The 27,428-nt window shown below is 41.8% G+C and overlaps 1 long non-coding RNA gene across 1 annotated transcript; it reads left to right on the top strand.

The window, feature by feature from the left end:
* The first annotated feature begins 3,003 nt into the window (after nucleotides 1-3,003).
* On the top strand, nucleotides 3,004-25,148 carry LOC308660873. The gene is made up of 3 exons (XR_014024835.1): nucleotides 3,004-3,092; nucleotides 3,292-3,381; nucleotides 24,878-25,148. It is a non-coding gene; the product is annotated as an uncharacterized lncRNA (long non-coding RNA).
* Nucleotides 25,149-27,428: the final 2,280 nt, after the last annotated feature.

The following is a 27,428-nucleotide window of genomic DNA, read 5'->3' as shown; positions in this document are numbered from 1 at the left end:
TAGTCACTTTATCAAGGAATGAAATAAGATTGGCTTGGCATGATCTGTTTTTAACAAACCTGTGCTGGCTACTAGTTATAACTTTGTTGGCTTCTAGTTGTTCGCAGATCAGTTTTTTGATTCTACAATCTTCCCAGATATTGATGTTAAACTGATTGGTCTGTAGTTTCCCGGGTCCGTTTTTCCCCCCTTTCTTGAAGATGGGAACCACATCAGCCCTTTTCCAATCCTCAGATATTTCCCCGGTGCTCCAGGATTTTTGAAAGATATGGTGCAATGGTTCTGAGATAACATCTGCCAGCTCCTTCAGAACTCTGGAATGTGGTCTTTCGGGTCCCAATGATTTATATTCGTCAAGGTCGGATAGGTGTTCTTTTACCATTTTCCTGCTTATTTTAATTTTTGTTTCTAGTTTATCTTTTGCAGTGGTTTGTTTTTTTTTTGGTATGTTGGGCTGTAGTTTCTTTGTGTGTGAAGACTGATGCAAAGAATGAGTTGAGCAGCTCTGCTTTCTCCCTATTGCCTGTTATTTCCTTGCCATTCTCTCTCTTTAGTGGGACCTACAGTTTCCTTAGCTTTTTTCTTGTTGCTAATACGTTGGAAGAAACTTTTTTTATTATCCTTGATTTCTGTTGGAAGTCTTTGTTCATTCTGAGCCTTTGCTTTCCTGACTTCGTCTTTGCATGTTCTGGCTGTCTGCTGATAAGCCATGAATATCTGGATTCATTGTTGTTGTTGTTAGCTGCGAAGTCGTGTCCGACCCATCGCAACCCTATGGACAACATTCCTCCAGGCCTTCCTGTCCTCTACCATCTTCTGGAGTCCATTTAAGCTCATGCCTACTGCTTCAGTGACTCCATCCAGCCACCTCATTCTCTGTCGTCCCCTTCTTCTATTGCCCTCTATCTTTCCCAGCATTAGGCTCTTCTCCAGTGAGTCCTTCCTTCTCATTAGGTGGCCAAAGTATTTGAGTTTTAGCTTCAGGATCTGGCCTTCTAAAGAGCAGTCAGGATTGATCTCCTCTAGGACTGACCGGTTTGATCGCCTTGCAGTCCAAGGGACTCGCAGGAGTCTTCTCCAGCACCATAGTTCAAAGGCCTCAATTCTTTGGCGCTCAGCCCAGGAAAATAAAATCTGTCACTACTTCCATTTCTTCCCCATCTATTTGCCAGGAATTGAGAGGGCCAGATGCCATGATCTTGGTTTTCTTAATGTTAAGTTTCAACCCAAGTTTTGCACTCTCCTTCTTCACCCGCAACAAGAGGCTCTTTAGTTCTTCTTCACTTTCTGCCATTAGAGTGGTATCATCTGCGTATCTTAGGTTGTTGATATTTCTTCCGGCAATCTTAATTCCAACTTTTGATTCATCTAGCCCTGCCTTTCTCATGATGTGCTCTGCATATAAGTTAAATAGGCAGGGCGACAGTATACAGCCTTGCCGGACTCCTTTCCCAATTTTGAACCAATCAGTGGTTCCGTGTCCAGTTCTCATACAGTATACTAAACCATAAAGTATGATTGCAAGCTACAGTGATTGGGTTTATAAAACAAGGTAAGCAAAATCAAGCAAAATGGATTATGACAAAGTGGTATCATGTAATTTGGTGCCATCTGAGTCTATGTGAACTTCTGCAATCCCATTTTAAAACCATCTATGTTAGAAATTCCTATCATCACACTTTTTTAGCACTGAAGTCCATAAATGTTGTTTGAAGAAGTCCTTCCTTTGTTGCTCTGAATCTATAGCAGATTACTTTTACTGGATGAGCTGGAATTCCAATATTCCCAGGAGCAAACCTTTTGTTCCACCCCCTGTGCATTCTGGTCATTTTTTTCCTTTAAATTAAAAAGACCCCAGAGCTTTCCCGCTTCCTTCTCCAGAACTTCTTTGATCCTTTGACCATGTTGATTATTTGTTTGCGCCTCCTTCAATCTCTAATGAATTCTTTTAAAGGAAGAGCAAACAGACTTGCAGGGAAATCTTTAGAAGAATCCATTAGAGATTGAAGGAGATGCAGAAAATGTAACAAACATGTTCAAGGGGTAGTGGCAACAGATTTATGTGGTGGTATTCTGATGCCAGCAGTTTTATTTTCAAGCTTTAATAATCCCTAGCATGAATTTTTTTAAAAAGGTATTATTGTTTTGGATATCTGCCGCTAAGTGTTAAATTCACCCTCATTCAAACTCCTCTTTTTTATTGCAGAACTATTGTATCCAATTTGGATTTTATCTTGATTCTTAGCACAATCTAGATAAGTGACAGTAAGATTGCACCCTTAGACCAGAGGTCCCCAACCTTTTGGGCACCAAGGACCGGTTCCGTGGAGAGAGGTTTTTCCACGAACCAGAGGGGGCGTCGTTTTGTGTGCTGTCTGCATCCCACAGATAGGGTTTTGCTTGTTTGTGCGGCCCGGTTACTGGCATGCTGCGGCCCAGTGCCGGTCCATGGACCAGGGGTTGGGGACCCCTGCTTTAGACTGTAACACTTGGCCTTTGCTTGATTCAGGAACCTATGTTCTTTTTGTCTGGAAGACTTTGTTTTTGGAGCCTTTCACAACTCACACTGACTTTCTCTATCCAAAATCTCTTGACCACCTCGATGCTTTGTCTTACCCTATTTTTGCACGACTTAACTACCAAACTGAGCAGTTCTTAACCAGAATACAAATTCAAAAACAGATTTTTGACCCTTGCTGTAACTCTCCTCCTAAAGTGAAGCAGCTTCCCACACACACACACACACACACTCCTGCCGTCTCGCCCAATTGTGTCCTTTGCTCAGTCTTTTTGTGTTTTGTCTATGGTCCTGAAAAAGTTTTAAGTCCCCCACTGAGCAATACCTAAGTAATTTTGCAAAGTCAAAGTTATCAAAATAATCCGGAGCACTGCAATATCTCTGTCACACGCTAGTTTGTGGCATATTTGAAATCACTCCGCTGCCCAATAAAACATGCTGATTAGTTGCTGAACTGGCTCATTCCTCAGTTTTAATATTGTGCTCCGCTGAGCCAAGCCAAACCCAAGCGACAACTCTGGAAACAAGTGATGTATTTTTCCCTTCCCTTATCCTGGTGATTTCTTATCACGTGGTGATTTTATTTTTTATTAAACAAATAAATATATGGTTCCCCCGCAAGTCATACAGGGTGACTCCTGTTGGGGATAGATGCTACCCATAAAGTTGCTACTCTGATTTTGTGAGTCGTAATGATTGCTTGCTTCCCTTAGAGGGGTGGGATTTCATTGACTCAGACCTATTCCCTTGAATTGTTTGTTTTGATTTTGCAGAAAATCCAAGGAGGGGAAATTTTATGATCAGATGGATTTGATGTCATGTTCCCTGTAAATCTATCGCTGTCTGCAGTTTTTGACAGAGAGGTAGGTCACATGCTTGATTCTGTATTTTGATTTGATTTCTTCTTCCTTTGAATTTATTCCAGAACTCTAAGCAACTCTCATGGTTTCCAAAATTAATTATAAACCCCCGGATTGATAGGTAAACAAGGAGTAAAGGTAGGGGAGGAAAAAACAAGTGATAAATATAAAATGTAACTGATAGATGGAGTAAAAGGGATTGTGGAAACTAACATTTGCATATCTGGCTGATTCTGTTGCATTTATTTATGTAGCATATGGCATGTACCCCTTCATGGATTACTGCCTTGTCGTGGCGAAGGGGCTTGCGTAATTCAATGAAGCTATGAGCTATGCCGTGCAGGGCCACCCAAGACGGACAGGTCATAGCTGAGAGTTCTGACAAAACGTGATCCACTGGAGAAGGAAATGGCAACCCACTCCAGTATCTTTGCCATGAAAACCCTATGGACAGTACCAAAAGGCAAAACGATATGACGCTGGAAGATGAGCCCCTCAGGTCGGAAGGCGTCCAATATGCTACTGGGGAAGAGCAGAGGGCTAGTACTAGTAGCGCCAGAAAGAATGAAGCGACTGGGCCAAAGCCGAAAGGACGCTCAGCTGTGGATATGTCTGGTGGTGAAAGGAAAGTCCGATGCTGTAAAGATTTTTTCTCCATAGGAACCTGGAATGTAAGATCCATGAATCAAGGAAAGCTGGACGTGGTCAAACAAGAGATGACAAGACTGAACATCGACATCTTAGGTATCAGCGAACTAAAATGGACAGGAATGGGTGAATTTAATTCAGATGACCATCAGGTATACTACTGCGGGCAAGAATCCCTCAGAAGAAATGGAGTAGCCTTCATAGTCAATAAAAGAGTAGGAAAATCAATACTGGGATACAATCCTCAAAATGACAGAATGATCTCAGTTCGAATCCAAGGCAAACCATTCAATATCACAGTAATCCAAGTCTATGCCCCAACCACCAGTGCTGAAGAGGATGAAATTGACCGGTTCTATGAAGCCCTACAGCACCTTATAGAAGTAACACCAAAAAATGATGTCCTTATCATCATGGGGGATTGGAATGCTAAAGTAGGAAGCCAAAAGATAACTGGAATAACAGGCAAGTTTGGCCTTGGAGTACAAAATGAAGCAGGGCACAGGCTGATAGAATTTTGTCAAGAGAATACGATGGTCATAGCAAACACTCTTTTCCAACAACCCAAGAGACGGCTCTACACATGGACATCACCAGACGGTCAACACAGAAATCAGATTGACTATATGCTCTGCAGCCAAAGATGGAGAAGCTCTATACAGTCGGTAAAAACAAGACCAGGAGCTGACTGTGGCTCAGACCATGAGCTTCTCCTTGCAAAGTTTAGGCTTAAACTGAAGAAAGTAGGGAAAAGCACTAGGCCACTCAGGTATGAATTAAATCATATCCCTGTTGAATATACAGTAGAGGTGACAAATAGATTTAAGGAATTAGATCTGATAGACAGAGTGCCTGAAGAACTATGGACAGAGGTTCGCGACATTGTACAACAGGTAGCAACCAAAACCATCCCAAAGAAAAAGAAATGCAAGAAAGCAAAATGGCTGTCTGAGGAAGCTTTGCAAATAGCTGAGGAAAGGAGGGAAGCGAAAGGCAAGGGAGAAAAACATAGATATGCCCAATTGAATGCAGAATTCCAGAGAATAGCTAGAAGAGATAAGAATGCCTTCTTAAATGAACAGTGCAAAGAAATAGAAGAAAACAATAGAATAGGGAGGACCAGAGATCTTTTCAAGAAAATTGGAGAGATGAAGGGAATGTTTAATGCAAAAATGGGCATGATAAAGGACCAAAATGGCAGGGACCTAACAGAGGCAGAAGAGATTAAGAAGAGGTGGCAAAATTACACAGAAGAACTATACAAGAATGAGCTTAACGTCCCAGATAATCACAATGAGGTGGTCACTGACCTCGAGCCAGACATCCTAGAATGTGAGGTGAAGTGGGCCTTAGAAAAGCTGAGCAACAACAAAGCTAGTGGAGGTGACAGTATTCCAGCTGAGCTATTCAAAATCTTAAAAGACAGTGCAGTAAAAGTGCTACACTCAATTTGCCAGCAAATTTGGAAAACTCAACAGTGGCCACAGGATTGGAAAAGATCAGTTTACATTCCAATTCCAAAGAAAGGCAGTGCCAAAGAATGTTCAAACTATCGCACCATTGCACTCATTTCTCATGCTAGTAAAGTCATGCTTAAAATCCTACAAGCTAGACTTCAGCAGTATGTGGATCGAGAACTACCAGAAGTACAGGCAGGATTTCGAAGAGGCAGAGGAACTAGAGATCAAATTGCCAACATACGCTGGATAATGGAGAAAGCTAGGGAGTTCCAGAAAAACATCTACTTCTGCTTCATTGACTATGCTAAAGCCTTTGATTGTGTGGATCATAACAAACTGTGGCAAGTTCTTAAAGAGATGGGAGTACCAGACCATCTTATTTGTCTCTTGAGAAACCTATATGCGGGTCAAGAAGCAACAGTGAGAACTGGACACGGAACCACTGATTGGTTCAAAATTGGGAAAGGAGTCCGGCAAGGCTGTATACTGTCGCCCTGCCTATTTAACTTATATGCAGAGTACATCATGAGAAAGGCAGGGCTAGATGAATCAAAAGTTGGAATTAAGATTGCCGGAAGAAATATCAACAACCTAAGATACGCAGATGATACCACTCTAATGGCAGAAAGTGAAGAAGAACTAAAGAGCCTCTTGTTGCGGGTGAAGAAGGAGAGTGCAAAACTTGGGTTGAAACTTAACATTAAGAAAACCAAGATCATGGCATCTGGCCCTCTCAATTCTTGGCAAATAGATGGGGAAGAAATGGAGGTAGTGACAGATTTTGTTTTCCTGGGCTCCAAGATCACTGCAGATGGGGACTGTAGCCAAGAAATTAAAAGACGCTTGCTCCTGGGGAGGAAAGCCATGGCAAATCTAGACAGCACACTAAAAAGCAGAGACATCACCCTGTCAACAAAAGTGCGTATAGTCAAGGCTATGGTCTTCCCAGTTGCAATGTATGGCAGTGAAAGTTGGACCATAAGAAAGGCTGAGCGCCAAAGAATTGAGGCCTTTGAACTATGGTGCTGGAGAAGACTCCTGCGAGTCCCTTGGACTGCAAGGCGATCAAACCGGTCAGTCCTAGAGGAGATCAATCCTGACTGCTCTTTAGAAGGCCAGATCCTGAAGCTAAAACTCAAATACTTTGGCCACCTAATGAGAAGGAAGGACTCACTGGAGAAGAGCCTAATGCTGGGAAAGATCGAGGGCAATAGAAGAAGGGGACGACAGAGAATGAGGTGGCTGGATGGAGTCACTGAAGCAGTAGGCGTGAGCTTAAATGGACTCCAGAAGATGGTAGAAGACAGGAAGGCCTGGAGGAATGTTGTCCATAGGGTCGCGATGGGTCGGACACGACTTCGCAGCTAACAACAACAATGGCATGTACAGAGGCCATGCAATCACTGATATACAAATTTAGTTTAAATAAAGCGTCAGCAGTTATAGACACACACATACACAATACAATATAGGACATAATATATTAAATTAAGATAAAACCATAATAAAATCACCATAGAATTGCAATGAGATAGATGTTGTAATTCAATATCTAAGGAGCAAACCATCTAACTGCTTCTGGTGTGGCTGCAGTGAGATCATCTCATGTGCCTTTCCTAAGGAGACATTCTTGAACTATGTGTGTTATAGTTTGTTCCAGTGCACCATAGGCTCTTGGCCATTCCCCACTTAAAGAGCTTTGTCTTAGTTATGGCATGGCTTGTCTTGAATCTACTTGAATGGCTCCATATTTTGGGGGGCAACCAGTGCTTTTTTTGTAAAAGAAAAAGGTGCTGGAACTCACACGTGTCATACAACCCGCCTTGCCTACCCTACAAGGTTCCATCCAAAAAAGGTGCCGGAACTCCGTTCTGAGCGTTCTATGAGAAAAAAAGCCCTGATTAAAACAGTCACCATTCTTCATTTAGATTGTAAGACTGTGGTATGTTCTTCCAAATTGATTTCCTAGATTTAAGCCCAGTGAGAGGTAGAGAGTCTAAGATTTTGTGTATTGGAAGATCTCTAGGAGTTGGTGGTGTTTCATGACTTCATATAAGGATGCCTTCAACTCTAGATGGTTTTTTTTTGTCTCAGATATCATCTTCATTTCCCCTCACTATTCCTATAAGATTTCCAGGCAGCCCAGAAGCATTGTGGGGAAACAGAAAAGATGGTTGCCTTGAAAAATTACAGAGGTCTGAAGCATTTCTTCCAAATCATTTTTGAAGTATTCATAGTCTTAATAATAATTATGGCTCTTCCTTCGGTGCCCTAGTTTACCCAGCACTATAAGCCATGATATGTTGTTGTTTTCCCTTTTGTGTCGTGTGACTCCAGTGCTCAAGAAACAGGGCAAAACCGCTATAGCACAGGGGTCTTCACACTTGGCCCTTTTATGACTTTTGGACTTCAACTCCCAGAATTCCTCAGCCATTCCTGGGAGTTGAAGTCCACAAGTCATAAAAGGGCCAAGTGTGAAGATCTCTGTGCTATAGCTTGATCAGTGTGTGATCCCTGCCATGGGGGCAGCATAGCCAAAGATGGTTTGAAGTGGCTATAAGGAACTTCCACAAGTACTTTGCTGAGAACAAATAAGGGTTAAGAATATAATTTTAGCCAGCCCTGAGTTTCCCATATCACTGTTTTAAAGCAAATTCTGGGGTGGAGGGGGAGAAGGGTAGGTGGGATTGGAAACCTTATGAGCTCTTCATTTTGTGCTGGCATCTCTAGTATAGAACCATCATGATGATGGATAGGATAGACTTATCATTACAGCTGCAAACATTCATGTAACAAAGCACCGTTTGCAGATAAAAGCAGACTGAATAAAGCAAATTTACTTGCTGGCAGTTAAAATTAAGAACGTTTACTCCAGGGTTAGCAGCAAGATTCAACTGTGTTTTGGTCATTAACTGATGAACGGGTTGCAGGCTACCTAAAATCAGATGATTTTAATCAACTAAAACCACGGAATGAAATGACAGGGCATCTTAGGTGTACATTTATTCCCCTCCTGGTCTAGCATGCCTCCCAAGCTTTGATTTATCTGTTTCTACAGAGCTAAAACCAATAGGCGAGCAGCATACAGGAGCATGAGGTTTCTTACTGTCCTGCAATGCACTTGCATTATGCATTAATTATTGCTGTTAAGTGATGACTATGTTGTGTGCTTAATCCTGTGGCAACAGCAGAGCAACATTCAGCAGAGAGGTAATTAAATGCCACATGTGGCACTGCTTGCTACTGGGAAGGCCCTATAGGAACTTCGTCATAAAAGAAGGGAATGGGCGCAATCAGGCACTAAAAATGAAGACATACTGAAAGCTCTCAGGCGGTTGTTGTCTTTAAGAGCAGCATGTCCTGCAGATCTTAGGCAGTGATAATATTGTCTTCTTGTGCCGCGGAAAGCTTCACCTGTAGATTTTGGTAGATGAAGATGCTCTTAAAGGTACAGAAAAAGAAGAAAAAGGGGATGGGGGGTGTTGTTTGCTTCGCAACCCTAGGACATTTTCACCATTTGTGATCAATAAATATTTGCCACTCTAACCTTAGGCTAACTGAAAGTCTTCTACTGGGCTCTTCTTCATGGCTGTATTCCTGCAGTCCTTGAGTGGGTAGAAAAGTATCCTTGTGTGTTACCTGATAGCCAAATTCTATTTTGCCTCATTGACAGGATTAGTGACTGTCTATAAAGTTAATGGATTCCCCTGGCAGTGTTTTACTTCCCACCCTGTATTATGGGCTAGCAAGGAAGTAGGCATCAATCCCCAACATGCGATGGTGCTGGTTTCAATGAATGTGGGTAGATCCCTGGAATAGAAGTTTTCGCTACCTTTCAGATTGCTGAGGGGCTAGCAAGGAAATTATTCCCCAAGCCCAACCCAGTGAATAGCCAGTTTGTGAACTGGATGGGATAGGGGTAGCCAGTGCTTTTTTTGTTTTTTTTAAAAAAGGTGCCAGAACTCACACACGTCATACAGCCTGCCTTGCCTACCCTACAAGGTTCCATCCAAAAAAGGTGCCGGAACTCCATTCTGGACGTTCTATGACAAAAAAAGCCCTGGGGGTATCCACAGCAGCCAATAGGAATTGACTCTAGCCTCTGACTGCGTTATCACCATCATCGGTGAAGAATCATATAGGTCATTCATATGGTTATTCATATGGCCTTTTGAAGAAGCTGGAGACTAAACTCTTCAAAGTAGTTGGCTGGGGCCAGAATGATAGTTAAAACTGATTTAATTTCATTTCTGTTAAAATTGAATAAAACTGAAATATACATAACCTAATAACAACTACAACAATAATAATAATAAATAACAATAATAATAAAGTTGGAAGGGACCTTGGAGGTCATCTAGTCCAACAACCTGCTCAGGCAGGAAGCCCTATACCATTTCAGACAAATGGCTGTCCAGTCTCTTCTTAAAAACTTCCAGTATTGGAGCATTCACAGATTCTGGAGGCAGGTTGTTCCACTGATTAATTGTTCTAACTGTCAGGAAATTTCTCCTTAGTTCTAGGTTGCTTCTCTCCTTGATTAGTTACCATGCATTGCTTCTTGTCCTGCCTTCAGGTGCTTTGGAGAATAGCTTGACTCCTTTTTCTTTGTGGCAGCCCCTGAGATATTGGAACACTGCTATCATGTCACCACTAGTCCTTCTTTTCTTTAAAATAGGCATACCCAATTCCAGCAACCGTTTCCTATAAGTTTTAGCCTCAAGTCCCCTAATCATCTTTGTTGCTCTTCTCTGTCCTCTTTCCAGAGTCTCAACATCTTTTTTACATCATGGTGACCAAAACTGGATGCAGTATTCCAAGTGTGGCCTTACCAAGGCATTATACAGTGGTATTAACACTTCACGTGATCTTGATTCTATCCCTCTGTTAATGCAGCCTAGCACTGTGTTGGCTTTTTGGGGCAGCTACAGCACACTGCTGGCTCATATTTAAGTGATTGTCCACTTGACTAGGACTCTGAGATCCCTCTCACAGTTGTTACTATTGATCAAGGTACCACCTTTACTATACCTATGCATTTGGTTTTTCTTGTCTAAATGTAGAACCTTACTTTTTTCACCATTGAATTTCATTTTGTTACTTCACTTTTGTTGCTTGTTTTGTTACTGGTTACTTCTGCCCATGTGTCTAATCATTGTCTCTTTCTGTCATATGAAAAGCTATAGTTTAGTCACAAATAATTAGGGGAGCCATCCACAGGAATTTTGGAGGATGAACGTGATCCTGCAGTCTGAGGTTGGACCTCTCTGGGCCTCAAAGCTTGGTACTTTCACCCTGGCCTGAAGTCCTTGCAGGTGTGTCTGTTACCTTTTCAAATGCATCTGGATTTGGGGGTGAAACCAGTGCAGTTGGTCATCTTTCCCCCCCCCCGCCCTCCCCTTATTTCACTTTGCAAAGACCAAATACCTGGCCTTACGCTCTCTGGCAGCTGTTATGTTCTTGAGACTGCTTGATTCATGCTAACGTGCCCCAGGGCCTCTTGTTCAGGATGAAAGGTGCTTTATGATGTAGTTACTGTACAAACATATCCCAGCCACTAAAGATCACCCCTTGCAAGAATTGTGGCTTTAGTTCCAACAGCCCGCTGGCTTAAGCCCAACTTGGGTTATTGCTTTCTCCTTTGTACTCATCTCCTCTGCTTTCCAATGGACATGTTTACACTTAATGGAGATTATCAATAACTAATTATGCTTGCCCTATCCTGAAATGGGCTGCATTTCAATCCAGGGCCCAGAGCGAATCAGGTCTAACAACAGTTCAGGAAGTTGAAACCTGGGCCATGGTGAAAAGGAAAGCTTCCATTTATTTCCTTGAGCCATCAGGAAGATTGCTGCAGTCCGGTCTTTGAGACCGATAGATTGCAGCTATTGGTATCTGTCCAGGTTTTGTGTTTCGGACTTCCTTGGAGCAGTTAGATCTGGCAGCACTGCCCATTCTTGATACTCTGCTTCTGTGCAAAAGTACTCTAGAGCAGGGGTCTTCAAACATGGCCCTTTTATGACTTGTGGACTTCAACTCCCAGAATTCCTCAGCCAGGCATGCCTGGCTGAGGAATTCTGGGAGTTGAAGTCCACAAGTCATAAAAGGGCCAAGTTTGAAGACCCTTGCTCTAGACCAGGGGTGTCAAACTCAATTTCATTGAGGGCCGCATCAGCATTGTGGTTGCCCTCAGGGGGCCGGGTGGGTATGGCCAGGGTGGGCGTGGCCTCCTGGGTGGGCGTGGCTAGAGTGCGTATGGCCTACTGGGTGGGCGTGGCCAGCTCTACATCGTTCGCATCGAGGGTGCCTATGGGGGCCCGGGCAGGAGTGGGACAGATCTGAGGGTCTCTGGCAGAAGGAGGGTCTCTGGGCCAGGACCAAGGCAGTGGGGGCCGTTCCCTCACTGTTTCCAGGATGGCTTCGTGGGCCACATGAAACCACTTCGCGGGCCGGATCCGGCCCCCGGGCCTTGTGTTTGACATGTCTGCTCTAGACCATTTAGGATAATTCTAGCAAAAACAGAATTCACTTTTCTCTTGAGTAAAGGCTTGAGGAAGTCATGAGCACTGGATGCTAGAAAAGGGATATTCTGGTGCAATTATCTAATTTAATAGTTGGGCTTAGCCAAGCTTCACATTTCCAAAGTGCCCCAGAACGATGCTTGTTCAGAAACATCAGGGACATTTAAAAGTTTGTTAGGTGTAGTTACTTAGTACAACTCAGAATGCTGGGCAGGAAACATAATAGAGGTTGCATCCATGACTGGCATTAGGATTGTTATACACAACTCAATCTTTCAAGAAAGAGGAATGAAGCTGTTTCTTCATAACAGTGAAACTGCTCCATTCTATCTAGTGGCAAAATTTGCCTCATCCAGTAAACCACAGTTCTCTTTCCCTTGCCCTTTTCCATAGATCAGTCACCTTATCTAGGAAATTGCCAGGAGGAATATGAGAAGCCATAATCTCAGCACATCTGGGGGGCATCATGTTGAGGCAGGTCTATGTCAATGCCATTGGGAGCCCTTAGCGAAACAATAAGTTCCTGCATCTCCTGTTTGGCGACACATGGTTGTGGCCACAAGGTTCGTTTTTATCTTTTTCCCCATTTGGCAATTATCAATCACTAAAAACTGTAATTGCCTTCTTTTTTTTCCCCAATATCCCTTTTCTATTCGCTGGGACCCCCTTCCTTTTCTCCTGCTAATGTCTGGCACTCTTTTTTACTGTGTTCTTGAAGCAATAACGAGACTTTGTGAAAGCAGTAGCTGAACAGAATCTAATTAAAATAACAGAAGAAAAACCAAACATCTGGGCTCAGGAAATAAAGATTTCACAGTGGGAAGCAGGGAGATAAATTGCACGTGACCTGTCATCTGGCAAGAATCACACTATATAGGAGCAGATGAGGAGCAGAGAGGAAAGAAGGAAAGGAAAGGAAAGGAAAGGAAAGGAAAGGAAAGGAAAGGAAAGGAAAGGAAAGGAAAGGAAAGGAAAGGAAAGGAAAGGAAAGGAAAGGAAAGGAAAGGAAAGTCCACAGGGGTGGGGGTAGTCAATTCTATTTATTACTAGTGAGGATTTGAATGTGAGTGGTTTGTTTGTTCCAGGCAGATGGGCATATCAGGATATGTTTCCAGCAGGGTCTCCCAATGCATTCCATGTATAGTTAATTTGCTGCACAGTTATGCTTCCCATTAGTAATAGGACTTGGAAACTCATAATTTGATTTAATGCTGATTCACTGATTTGACAGAAGATTCAGGTTATTTCGGGTGGAAAACTGTGGAGGCTGAAGTAGCAATAGCAATAGTAGCCTTTTTTTTAGGGAAATTTGGGAAAGATGCTTAGGGCTTGCTTACAGAATAAGAGTCAGCATACAGTTTCATGCTATAATGGGCAAGCTGTCCTCAATTAAAGACAGACTCTACCCAGTACTTGGGAGCTTTGTCAACACATTTTCAGAAAAATAAATAACAATCCACTTTTGTGTTCCTAGGGTTTTTGTCTCCCAGCTCAAAATATTGGCACATGCAAGTTAATTTCACATTTTGTGCTATGAGTCACAGATGTCTGTAATAAACCCCAATAATGTCACATGCATTTGAGATGTCCTATGCATCCCAATGTCATTATGCAAGTGTCATCATGGGGCATATGGCATTTCCTACACACACACACCCACACACACACCTCCTTTGTGGACCTTTATGTATACAACCTGACATTCCCAACATCTTGTGCAGTTAAGAGCCACTTGGAAACCTAATTCTCTTATCTGAGGAATAAGACAAGTTGGAAGACAGGAAACAGCAACTCTGAGATGTGTGCAAATTGCAACAAAGGAAACAATTCCAAATGATAATATATATTCCAGATAAAACAGTGATTAGCTAGAGAGGCACTATAATCATGTAATTCTTGTGTTTTGAATCAGAGAAGAATTTTTGACAGGGAGGGAAATGTATGGATCCCTCCAGATTTTGCTGATCTACAATTGCCAAAAGAGTTGTTTGGGAGCATATGAAGAGTCACACATTCTATCCCTCTCTCTTAAAAGGACATGCCTGGCATATTTCTTTTATATCTATATCTATATCTATATCTATTTATCTATATATCTATATATCTATCTATCTATATATAATTTTTATAACATAACAGTCTTTAGTATTTAGCAAACAGCATATTGTCTGGATTCATGTGTTTAAAAAACAATAATAATGAGTTTCTATATTTTCATAATCAACATGTTAGTTAATAATATATTTCTTAAATCTTCTCTTCACCTGATCGTCGTCTTCTTACTAATACATATTTGATATGTATTAGTACGTATTACGTTCCTTTACATAGTACATATTACGTTCCTTTCTCTCTAGCTCATTTTTGTAGCCATTGATAAAAATTGTCCCATGTTCTAAAGTATACTGAATCTTCTTTCTCTTTTACCTTCGATGTTAAATCTGTCCATTTCTGCACAATCTAAAATTTTCTTAATTATTTCTTCCTCCGTTGGTAGATTTTCATTTTTCCAATATTGAGCAAATACTATTCTTGCTGCAGTTAATACATGTAAAATTACGTCTATACATTCTTTCTCCTAGTTTCCTTCTATTATGCCTAACAAAAACAATTCTGGCTTGAAGTCTTATGTATTTATTAATCATTTTCTCTGGCATATTTCATGGGCCTCTAACCTTCTGAGGATAGTGGTGGAAATCTAGCCCTGCTTCACATTCATGGAGCAAAACAGGTGTTTCCAGAAGCGGGACCTTGTGTGTGTTGCTGCTTTTCAACACGGCTGTTGTTCATTGCTGAGTTATTGCTAAATGAGCCGGGTCTGTTATTCTTCCTCCCACCCTAACTGCAGGGGAGAAAAGTCTTGTCAGATGGTGGGGGCAGGGAAGCACTCCCCTCCAGTAGCTGGAGCTGCCTTTCAAGGTCATCCCTTCCGTCAGAGCTTCCGATGGCTGACCATGAGAGATGGCCACTGACTTCATCTCCTTTGCTCCAGAAGCATTTTCACCTCATCCCACCTGCATCTTCCCTAGTATAACTGATCAATGGGAAAGCACGACCATTCCTTCCAGGCAATGCTACTCTGCTCCATTGCCATCATTGTTGCAGTAAGGAAGCAAGCGGTCAACCCTCTGGTTGAGATGATGGATGGGTGCTCCCCTTGATTTCAGTAGGGGAGGGAGGATGGCCAATCAGGGAAGAGCTGGGACAAAAGCGAAAGTTCTTTTGACGGAGCATAATTGTGCTCACCCTGCAGTTCCAGCATTCATGCTGCAGGATTGTTCTCATGGCATTTGGACTGGAGGCAGAAGGACTTTAATTGGTTCGCTTACATTAGAGACGCAGAGCCAATCAATATTGTAGGAATATAGGGTGGCACCAATTCTGGATGTGGAAAAATGTTTAAATAGACCTATATCAGATTGTAAAAATGAAAATAATCCCTAAAGGGAAGTAATGAATAAGTCTGCCTCTGTGCTCTGTGCTGCCATCTAGTGATTCTCTGGATTTTTGCAGATCAGCTATGGTATAACCCAGGGGTCTTCAAACTTGGCTCTTTTATGACTCCTGGACTTCAACTCCCAGAATTCCTCAGCCAGTGTGCCTGGCTGAAGAATTCTGGGAGTTGAAGTCCACAAGTCATAAAAGGGCCAAGTTGGAAGACGCCTAGTATAACCCTATTATAGACCTATTGCATAGTATGGGCCCAGTTGTGCTTGACAGAATCCATGGGGTGGGGGGATAATGTTTTAAACATACATTTATGAATGTGATATAAATGGATTCTGACAGTCCGCTCTCCTTAAAAGAAAGATATGTCCATCTGTAGGGAAAGAAAAGAAAAAGAAAAAAAACACATATATAAATGTTAACTTGGTTTGTTCGGATATTCTGTATGAAATCTCTTAAGCAGCTTTGGTGCTTTAACGTGGCGTTTGCTGACCCATTCATTTTCTGAGGAGGGGAGGTGTTTCCAAGCCACTAAATATTGGGTCGTTCCATGATGTTTTCTGGAATCCAAAATTTCTTTCACCTCAAAATGTTGTTCCCCTTCCACCATGATGGGAGGTGGTGGTGGTGGGATTTTTGTTCGTAGGGGAGATTGTTGTTCTCTCTTTATTAGGCTGCAGTGAAAGATTGGGTGTATTTGTCTAAGATTTTTAGGTAGTACTAATTCAACTGTTACTGGGTTTATGATTCTTTTAATTGGAAAAGGTCCAATATATTTTGGTCCTAGTTTTTTACAGGGTTGGAGTGATTTAAGGTATTTTGTGGACAGATATACCATCTCTCCCACTTTGAACGGTGTGGGATCGGCTCTTTTCCTGTCTGCCTGTGTTTGGTATGCTAGTCTAGCATCTGTTAACGCTCTTCTGACAATAGGCCAGGTGTATTGTAATTGAGCAATCCATTCCTTTAGTTCTGGAATTACCGGTTCTTTTGGAGTTAGTTCAGGTATGGGGTTGAAGCTTTGGCCTGTAGCTACTTGAAAAGGAGTGTAACATGTGCTGGAGTGGACTGCATTATTATATGCCACTTTTGCGAAAGGCAGCAGGTCTGTCCAATTGTTCTGCTGAAAATGTACATAACATCTTAAATATTGCTCAAGTACTGCGTTAGATCTCTCACATTGCCCGTTAGCTTGAGGATGATGACTAGATGTCAATCCTTGGGTAGTTCCTAACAGGGATAAGAATTCCTTCCAAAATGCCAAGGTAAATTGCACCCCTCTGTCAGATATGATGCGTAGTGGTGCCCCGTGCAATCTGTAAATATGCTGTACAAAAAGTTTTGCTAATGCTGTTGCAGTTGGAATTTTTTGGCAAGGTATGAAATGAACTTGCTTAGAGAACAGATCTGTGACAGTCCAGACAACAGTGTTTCCGTTGCTTTCTGGTAGTTCTACGATAAAGTCCATGGCTATTTCTTTCCATGGGGCTGAGGGATTCGCCACCGGTTGTAATAGTCCTGGCAATTTCCCTTGCAACCTCTTAGCCATCGCGCAAATTTGACAACTGCTCACATAGCTTTCTATGTCTTTTTTCATAGATGGCCACCAAAATTGCCTTTTAGTTAAGTGTAATGTTTTTACAAACCCGAAATGTCCTGCTGATTTTGTATCATGGCACAGTTGCATGAAATTGATCCTCTGGGTGGTAGGTATGTATACCCAAGGTAACCCATCTTTAATTGTGCACACATGCCTATTTTTCTGGAACCATTTGTCGCTTTCCAAGGACTTTCGGAATTCTATTCCGGTTTGGCTATTCACTTCCGGCTTCATTTTTACTTGTGCCCTGGTGGTGACTGGTGCTGCCAGTTGTTGTTCTGGTACAAGTGGTTTAAAGTCAGTTACTTGTGTGCTGTTATACTGGGGCATGCGAGATAATGTGTCTGCCAGGAAGTTGTTCCCCCCCCGGCAAGTGTTTGAGAGTGAAATTGAATCGGTGAAAGTGTTGGGACCAGCGGGCTTGCTTAGGAGTGAGTTTCCTGGGCGTCTTTAGTGCTTCTAAATTTTTGTGGTCTGTCCAGACCTGGAAAGGTATTTTATTCCCTTCCAAAAATTGTTGCCATGTTAATAACGACCACCTTAATGAGAATGCTTCCTTCTCCCGTATTGGCCACCGTTGTTCTGTTTCCGTGAGTTTTCTGGATGTATATGTGCAAGGTTGCAACGTCCCCTCATCATTTTCCTGTAATAATACAGCTCCGACTGCTACATCACTTGCATCTGCCTGTATTACAAAAGGTTTGTCGGGATCTGGGTGTTTTAGTACAGGTTCAGCAGAAAAGAGTCTCTTTAGCCTCTCAAATGCTGCTTGACATTCCATTGTCCATTTTAGAGGCTGGCTGGATTTCACGGGGTGGGGGGCCTTTCGTTTTCAACAAGTTTGTGAGGGGCATGGCTATTTGGCCAAATGTGGGGATGAATTGGCGGTAGAAATTTGCAAACCCCAGGAAACTTTGCAATTGCTTCTGTGTGCGGGGGGGGGGTGCCCACTCTAATACTGCCCTGACCTTCTCAGGGTCCATTTCGATGCCCTCTGGAGATATGTGATATCCCAGGTAGTCGATTTTTTCCTGATGGAATTCACACTTCGATAATTTAGCATATAAGTGGGCAGCTCGCAACTTTTTCAGGACTGCTCTGACTAGTTTGATATGTTCCTCTTTGGTCTCCGTGAAGATAAGAATGTCTTCCAGGTAAACCAGGACCCCCTTATATAGGTGCTCCCTTAGCACATCATTAATTAATTGCATAAAGACTGCGGGGGCCCCTTGCAGTCCGAATGGCAATACTTTGAATTGGTAGCACCCCATTGGGCAGTTGAATGAAGTCTTCCATTCATCTTCTTCCTTAATCCTAATACCGTAATATGCTTCCCTCAGATCTAGTTTAGTAAAAATCCTTCCTTTCGATAGGTGGGATAGCATATCCTTTATTAGGGGTAGAGGGTACAGATTACATTCACTAATTGTGTTCAGATTTCTGTAATCTACACACAAACAGAAATAACCATCTTTCTTCTCCCTGAACAGGACTGGGGCTGCCACTTTGGGTTTGGCAGGCTCGATGAAGCCTCTTTCTAAGTTTTTCTTTATGAATCTTTCCATTTCTGCCATTTCCCTTGGGCTCATGGCATACATCCTGGGTTTTGGGAGTTTTGCCCCGGGTTTGAATTCTATGGCGCAACCTCTTTTTCCTGTGGGCGCCTTTTCATGGAGGTGTCTTTGCAGAAGCTACTTTTCCACTAACAATTTTTTTTTCTTTCCATTTTCTTTTCCACTAAGAAGGGGAGGGGAAATGTAATGATTTGAGGAATTAATGCCTTAAGGTGTGCTGAGCAGAGGTTTGTTCCTCAGTGTGAAGTGTAGCTGGATAGCTTAAACTGAGAGAGGGGCTTCGTGCAGTCTCAGCAAGCTAGAAGGTTAATCTAGCAGACTGTTCAAGATTACTATTTAAAACACCAGTTAATTCAGTGTCAATGAACAAAAGTAGACCCCGTGCAATTTCATTTTTATTTACGAAAGTATAAACTCCTTCAGTTGAAAGATTCTAAGTAGTAACCAAGAACAAAAGCAAAGCCCGAGCAAGGCGGCTTTAGGCCCTCTGCTCCTGTTGGGGATATTTAAAATATAATTCCCATTCTGGATAGAAAATATCACTCTTTAATTGCCAATTCACCAGGAGGGAGTGCGTTTACCTACCCTCCATTCGGGTCCCTCCCAGCTCTAGCTAATGGGTGAACTTCTGCCGTGTATTCAACAAATGTTCTCAAATTGTAATTTTTTTCCCCTCCTTCATGGAAAGAGGAAGGAAAAGTTGCACTGATAATGATAACCACAAGAATAACTGTGACCATCACAAAGACACAATGTGGAGCTTTAGAAGATGGACTAAATAATATTTAGTCCTCCCTCCAAAGGAATTCACAAGCCTGTGGGACATGGTAAGATTGGGGAAACTCTAATGAATTAAACTGCATTTTAAAGCAAAATGAAAAGAAGAGTCTAACTTGGAAAGGCTAACCAGTTGGGTCCACACATATTGATAAGAAACACAGAAAAATATGGTCAGAAATACCAAGCTGTAATCCAAAAGATATATTGAACGCTGTATGACTCTTTGGGCCAGGTTTATATAGTGATATCTCTATATGTTGAGTGAAAGAAACTAGCCTAACTTTTCCTAAACATTCACTCATAATGATTTTTCAGGCAACAGAAATGGGAATTGTGAGGATTGAAGTCCAATACATCTGGAGGTTTCCAGCCTGGACCCGAAATGAAGAAAATAACAATAACAACTACCACATCAACCATAATGTTGTTGTTAATCAGAGCGAATCAGTCCATTGCAGGACAAAGGCCCTTTCATTGAAAGTTATATATGATGATCTATCAGGCTTGTTCAATGCAGATTAGTAGGCAGACATTTCTTTAACTTCCCAGTCTAGGCTGGAGAGAGCCTAGCCTAAAGTCATCCAGTCAGCTTCCATGCCTAAGGAAGGACTTAGGCCATAATCTTACCATTTATACCAGGGGTAGACAACCTTGGCTTTTATGACTCATGGACTTCAACTCCCAGAATTCCTCAGCCAGCCATGCTGGCTCAGGAATTCTGGGAGTTGAAGTCCACGAGTCATAAAAGAGCCAAGGTTGCCTACCCCTGCTTTATACCATCATCTTACCCATTATACCAACTCCCCCCACCCCCCCTCTCTCTCTGTGTGTGTGTGTGTGTGTGTGTGTGCGTGTGTGTGTGTGTGTTGGGTTTGGTGCCTTTGAGTCAGTCTTGGACTACCCCTGGAGTTTTCTTGGCATGATTTCAAAACTGTTTTACCATTGCTTTCCTCCCTCGGGCTGAGAGAAAGGGTTTTCTCCAAGGTCACCCAGCTAGCTTCATGCCTAAGGTAGGACTAGAACTCACGGTCTCCTGGTTTCTAGCCATCAAGAGGACAGAAATCTTGAATCTTAAATCATGGACTCAAAGCAGTGTTGCAGATTCTGCACATATATTTGTATCCTCTTTTACTCAGACCTGCAATAAATATATCAGTGACTAGAATTTATGCAAATTTTTCTCTGGCAATGGTTAAATATAAAGAGAAGCTACTGCAGATAGAAACATTTTTTTTTAACAACAGCGGCTTGCTTTGTTCTGCTGCCTGGAGGGTAAACAGAAGATTGGACTAACAAAATTGGTTTGACAGGGGTGGGGTGGGAAAGCTGGACAGTGGTGCGGTTCTTGGAAGAGACACAAATATCTGAGTTACTATTTGATGACATCCCATGAATGCAAACGTTTCATCCCACGGAAAAAATTCAGAGCAATAGCCAGGAACCTTGCTTATTGGTTTTGTTGTATTCTCTTTGCTCTGATATGATTCACCCTATGATTTAAATATCTGGCTTTTGGGACATAATCCATGAGCTGCGAATTTAAATTGGGGGTGGGTTGGGTGGGTGGGACTTATTCCTTCTCCACAGATATATTTGAGAAATCTCCCGAGTCAATTCCCCCTCTTGTCTCTCCCAGAACACCCAAAATACCAAGTTGTATGCTGAAGTGGTGTTATCCATTGCTGTGTGGTTGAATAGGAAACCTATGTCTCTCTGCAGGTCTATTAATGTAGGGCAAGGAGCAATATAACACAAGCTTGCAGCTTTGTGACAACCCCTTAAATATTGGAACACTGCCCTTGAATTCTTTCTAGGGCTGAGAGATATGCAGAACCTTGGCTCTAACAAAGTTCACTAGCACAGCAGCAATCTGTTCAAAGCTTCGCAGGTCCCAATCTGGAGCTCTTTGCTTTCATCTTGAGGGCCACGAGGCCTTTGCCCTTTTATTCGGCAGCCAGGTGCTGACAGCCCTTTGAAGGGAGCTGCTTAGAAGCTTTTGCCCATATCTCCCAGCTGCAAGTCCTGCCTCCTTCCCTTGAAAAGCAGGGCCCTTTGTGCCATGCCTTGAAGGCAGCATCTGAGGGCTTTCATAAAGTCCTGGTTCTCTGTGCTTTCACCTCCTTTCAAGTGTGTCATTTCAAGTACGGGTGTGTGAGTAGAACATGTTGTCGTTCTCTGCCTTCTGCCACTGACAGGACAGTCACCACTGCTTATCTCAGGAAGTGAGGGGGGAGAAGGAAGCATTGGGTTATTTGAGACAGAAATGGGGGGGGAAGCTCTTCTGAATACGAGGAAGAAATGAGAATTGGCAGAAGCCCAGTTTGAATTTCTTAGACAGACCGTGGGAATGCCTCCATATACCTTTAATACTTTCAGATTTGTTTCAGTTATATGAAACTTTCCCTTCAGGAATTTTGCCCCATTTTACAACCTTCCTTGCCACAGTTGTTGAGTGAACCACTGCAGTTGTTAAGTTAGTCACACGGCCGTTAAATGAATCTGGCTTCCCCATTAACTTTGCTCGTCAGAAGGTGATCACATGACACACACACACACCTGGGACACTGCAACGAATGAACTAAATGAACTGTTGTAACTCGAGGACTAGCATTTCCAATTTTTCCTACACAATCTAGCGAGATAGTGTGAAGTGAGAGCGATAAACCCAAAGCCTCTGATATGCTTAACCATGAAGAATATTTGACAGTAGTTAAAATAGCAATACCAATAGCAACGAGACTTATATACTGCCCCATAGTACTTTACAGAACTGTCTGGGTGGTTTGCAACATAGAAGCATTATGCGCATATTGCCCCCCAACAATCTTGGGGCTCATTTTACCAACCTCAGAAAGATGGAAGGCTGAGTCCACCTTGAGCCCCGTCAGGATCAAACTCCTGGCTGTGGACAGAGTTTGCCTGCAATACTGTACTGCATTCTAACCACTGTGCCATCATTAGTGTTTGAAATCAAGTCTCCATTCATGTCCTGAAGATGGTAACTCATCAGCTTGTGATCTATGAAAGGGTCTCCCCAATAACAATAAGAAAAAGGTTTAATGTCACCACTGGAACACAAAACCTATTAGATACTCGTTATCTACAGCTAGATTATCGGGGGTTGCATTAGAAATCTGGCATAATAAAATCTTGTTTGTATCTCTCCTTGAAAAAAAATTAACATGCAATTAATTGTTGAAATACAAATGGAAATATGGACCTAGTTAAAGAAATTTGGGACATTTTTGATAAATTATATGAATGGCAAAGAAGCTGAAACTCATGTGAAGCTTTGGGAACCATAGTCTGTTGTTCAAAGCATAAATCACTTTGTAATCCCAGTAAATCAGCCCGATAGTTAATTAATTTGTAGACTTTTTTTAAAAAAAAGTTGCATTTTTTCCTTTGCTAATTTGATCTGAATGCCTTATTGTAATGATGTAAAGACTTAACATTTATTATACTTCATAATAATAAAAATGAGTAATTAAAGATTTCAAGTAAAAGGACTAGCTTTAAGGCAGGAAGCCCATTAATAACAAGGGAATACACACACTTCTGATCAGTTAACTGCATACATCTGAACTACTAAAAGATCTTAAATTTTCCCCCTTGCTTTATGCACACAAAATGTGAAAGTGTTTCAGGTAAATCACTAAAGTCCTAGTAAAAAGCACTTGAGAGTAAACTCAGCTCACTCCTGCCTGAGGCAGTACAATACAGCAGGTTAACTCCTGAAATGTAAGCTTTACTAATGGGCAAAGAATTCAGGGACAAAGCATATGCCTTTGTCCACAGAAGGTCCTGGGTCCTTGATGGACTGATTGTCTCAACTGATGTTGAGGTAGCTTCAAGGTCAACTCATCTTGACCTTGATGGACTCATGTCTCAATTGATGTGAGGTAGCTTCCCATCTCCAGCTTAGATGTAAGCTTGCTTCTCTATTTCATGCCCATAAAAACAGTACACCGTGGCTTCCATTTATTCTCTTTTATTTAACTTAAATATATAAAAATATGAGGAAGTCTCCATCCAGGCAAAGGGCACAATCAAGGCAAGGGAATGGGAGATACTTTGCAGAGGGTGCGACCATCCTTGATAAAGTCCAAACTCAGCCCCTGCCAGCTTTCCCAGTTCAGCAGCTTCCAGCTCCTTTGCAGACTGCGGATACTCTATAATGACAGTGGAAAATGATTGACGGTCCCAAAAGATGGAATGGGAAGAGAATCCATAAAAGAGTCAATGACAGTTCACTCTTGCTTCCTCATAATCTGACCTCATTTGTAGGCACAGAATTCCTGCTAATTCCAGGCAGAAATGGTTGTGGCTCATTTCTATATCCAATTCTTGACTTGTCCTTCCAGCAAAAGGACCCATATTCTTTACCCATATACAAGCCTCTTGCAACTTCCCCAAGAGGGTGCCACGTCTGTCACAACCAGGTAGTTTGTTTGAGGCATGTATGCCTCCTGAACATTCCCTGGTGCACCTTATCCAGTAGTTACCCCAACCAAACTTGCTCATACGTAAGTAGATGTGTACATGCATCCTTGCTCGTGTATACCCCTCAATACACACAATAGTCTCACAAACGAGTGTTGGAGCAACTAGACAGATGCAATTGGAATAATCACCTAAGAGGATTTAGACTCACAAGTGCACCATACGATGCTCAGTATGATCTGATGCATGAAATGGATGTTAAAGGCAATGTAACAGGAGCTCAAGAGCAAAAGCTTATGTAATGATGCTTCTTATGCTGTCAACGGCAGCAGACAAGAGCCCAGATGTAGAAATAAGACAAGAATGGAACAGGCCAACCAAGAAAAGGGTTGTTTCTGTATCTGTCCCAGTGCAGAGACAATATTGCACTGCCACAGTTCTGATTTGCCCAACCGTCAGTAGAGCTCTTTTCTCAGCCTTGTGTTTCCTTCCTGAAAGTGGGATTAAAAAAGGAACAAAGTGTTTGCAAGTATATTTGATTTATTGGTAGGCCAGTGATGTAAGCTATATTAGTAACGGCTGGCCTGCTTCCAAGTTTGGCTACCTTGCCAACTAAGGGCTTATAGTTCTTTCAAGGTGAAAACAGTGTTAGGAGTCACTGTGCCATAGCACAGTGGTATTCATGCAGTCCTAGATCCAATTTTTGTCTCTTTTTTGAATGGATCATTGCTAGGATGAGCCCATATCCTTGGTCCACCACCAGAATTCAGCGTGAGAATATTTTGGACTCAAGAGCCTTATCGGGGCCCTTTAGAACCGACACCAATCTTGCCCGCTTCCCCTGGTGGGGTTACATGATGGTATGACATGTTCCAGTGTAGCCAGGTGACTGCTTAGCTCCAATCTGCATCGGAGAGCCTTCATTCATAGTTTCTTAGTACTCAATATCATGGATTGCCTAACATAACAGGGTTATTTTCACTTAATTTTAAATTTATGATTTATTGTTTTAATGTTTTATAACAGAAGTCCCCAACCTCCGGTCTGTGGACCAGTACCAGGCCGTGGCATGCCAGCAACCAGTCCACAAACAAGCAAAGCCCCATCCAGGGGATGTAGGCAGCACACAAAACCACATCCTCTTCAGTCCACAGAAAAACCTTTCTCCATGGAACCAGTCCCTGGTGCCCAAAAGGTTGGGGACCTCTGTTTTACAGTACATTTTATTTCATGTCTGTAAGCCGCCTAGAGTCACCTTTGGCGAGACGGGTGGCATACAACTGTGAGAAATAAAAATAACAGGAGTATTTTGAATGATTTGCGATGGCTCCCATAAAGTCTGAAATCCAAACAATACACATACATTCTTGGAAGACATTCAGTGAATGAACCATGCTTTCATTTGGAATTCAAACATAGTAAAAAGGAAATTGTGTCCTTTATATAAAATGACTGAAAAACCTAGGTGGAATTAGGTAGATTCATCCATAAAATTGCCTAATCTCACTTGTTTAATGTCAAAAGCTATTGCACAGTCAGTAATGGACACAATCACCTGCATAATTCTCAGATAAAGGTAGCTGCATTTTGTGGCAGTGTGTATGACACACCAAATATAATAGCCAAGAGACAACTCTCACAGAGTGTTGGCTGCCTGCAGTTTTGTTTTAACTTTGTTGTAGTTAGTAGAAGTCTAGTTTGTAGACTAAAACCAATGTGGGTGTGATGATTCACCATTGGTCAGGCAGAAGCTGGGATAAACATTTGATTCATGATTTCTAATGTATGCATTTTCTTTGCATCCTTTCTTTATGTGTAAACATTACCCACAGAGCTTCCCGAGATATCAGCCCTAAATGGGAAGTCATAGTATCTTCAGATTCGACACCTGTCATTAATATGAGTTTACAATCCCTCATTTCTGAACCTGACACGATAGAACTTGCCTAACCAGTATTGGATCACATATTCTTCACTTGTGGAAGTAAATATATTTAGGTGAAGGGAAAGTAATTTTTTCTAGGCCAAAACCGTCTTCACTAAAGGTGCAAGTTAAAACTCAAGCCATCCTCCAAGAAGTCAGACTGGGTTCCTAGGTTTGATCTGGACACTTGAACGGCAAACCATTTCTAGTGTTAACTCCTGTAGCTGAACTACACATTTAGGGATATCATGTAGTCCTGGGACTCCGTTTATTTGGGGAAATAATTAAATGTTTGGATACTATTCTACTTCAGCAAAATTAAATGAATCAATCCAAGTTCTGCATTCAGATTAGACGTAAGCAAAAGGCTTAAGTATGTCTCTTCTCTTTGATGTGCTAGATTTATAAAGGCAAGAAATGTTTGATGTAGGAATGGAAGTATTTCAAGCATGTGGTTTCTTACCTACTTTTCCTAAAGTAAGGCAATTCAGAAAAAATGAGATATTCCGTATTTGTTCTTTTTAAAAATAGCGGTATTTTTTTTAGTATAGTAGAAGATAATGTTCTCAAAACACAAACTTATCCTTCCTCTATTTACACACCTCCATAACTGATTTTTGTAATCTTTGCAAGAAGAGCAGCTGATGAGCAATAAGAAATATAATGAAAATTCAACATCAAAGAGCCAGAATATAACCTAGTCATCCTGCTGCCCAAATTACCAGGTAATCCAAAAAAAGTATCTCGTATATTCTTTTAAAGCCACAAAGTGACAGAGCAGAAACATAATAAGTTGCTTTTAGAATAACTCTTCCAAGGAAAATAAAACTCCTTTCGATCATGTGTTGAGCAAGGGAAGAAATAAAAGGGGACTAATGGGGTTTTTTTGGGGGGGGTGGGGGTGGTCTTTTTTGTCAGAGTTGGAGAGAGCAATCTTTCTCTGGTAAGGCTTACATTATAAACTAAACCTAAATTAATGAAGGTTAGTCTGCAAGTTTACAGAATATGATATGTCCAAACAAAATAGATCATATTCTGACTTAACCCAATGAACTGCTTTATATAACATAACCACCCAATCCTGTTGAGTGTGTTGTATGAAAATAGCTTTTCCATCCTTTAAGATCAAATGAAAACGGGTATCAGGAACACTGGTACCAATGATGTATTCGGTACCCAATCTTCATCTTGGGAATTGCTGACTGAAACATTGCTCCAATTGCAAAAAAAAAAAATTCTTTGTGCCTATTGAAAATTGCTGAAGGGATGTCCTGGATTTCTATTAAACAAGAGGATGGTTGCAATTTGATAAGCAAACATAACTATTTGTTGCTCTGAAAAGCCTCTTTACTGCCTCCCCGATACAGAGCATCTCTAACTATAGCAGCACACCAGAGCCAAAATGCCTTTGAATCTGAACAAGCTCCAATCTCATATGTAGTGGAGAATCTACATTTAAAAGACAGCTGTCACTTAACGGTAAGCACTCCCGATCCTATCTGCACTGGACTCTGCCTGCCATAAGGAAAACCCAATTGTACCACAGTGGAACGACTTGCCTCCAGAAGTTGTGGGTGCTCCAACACTGCAAGTTTTTAAGAAGAGATTGGACAACCATTTGTCTGAAGTGTTATAGGGTTTCCTGCCTGAGCA

Source organism: Vipera berus (assembly GCF_964194415.1).
Source record: "Vipera berus genome assembly, chromosome: 2".
Classification (NCBI taxonomy): Eukaryota; Metazoa; Chordata; class Lepidosauria; order Squamata; family Viperidae; genus Vipera; species Vipera berus.
This window is presented reverse-complemented; position numbering and strand designations above follow the sequence as displayed.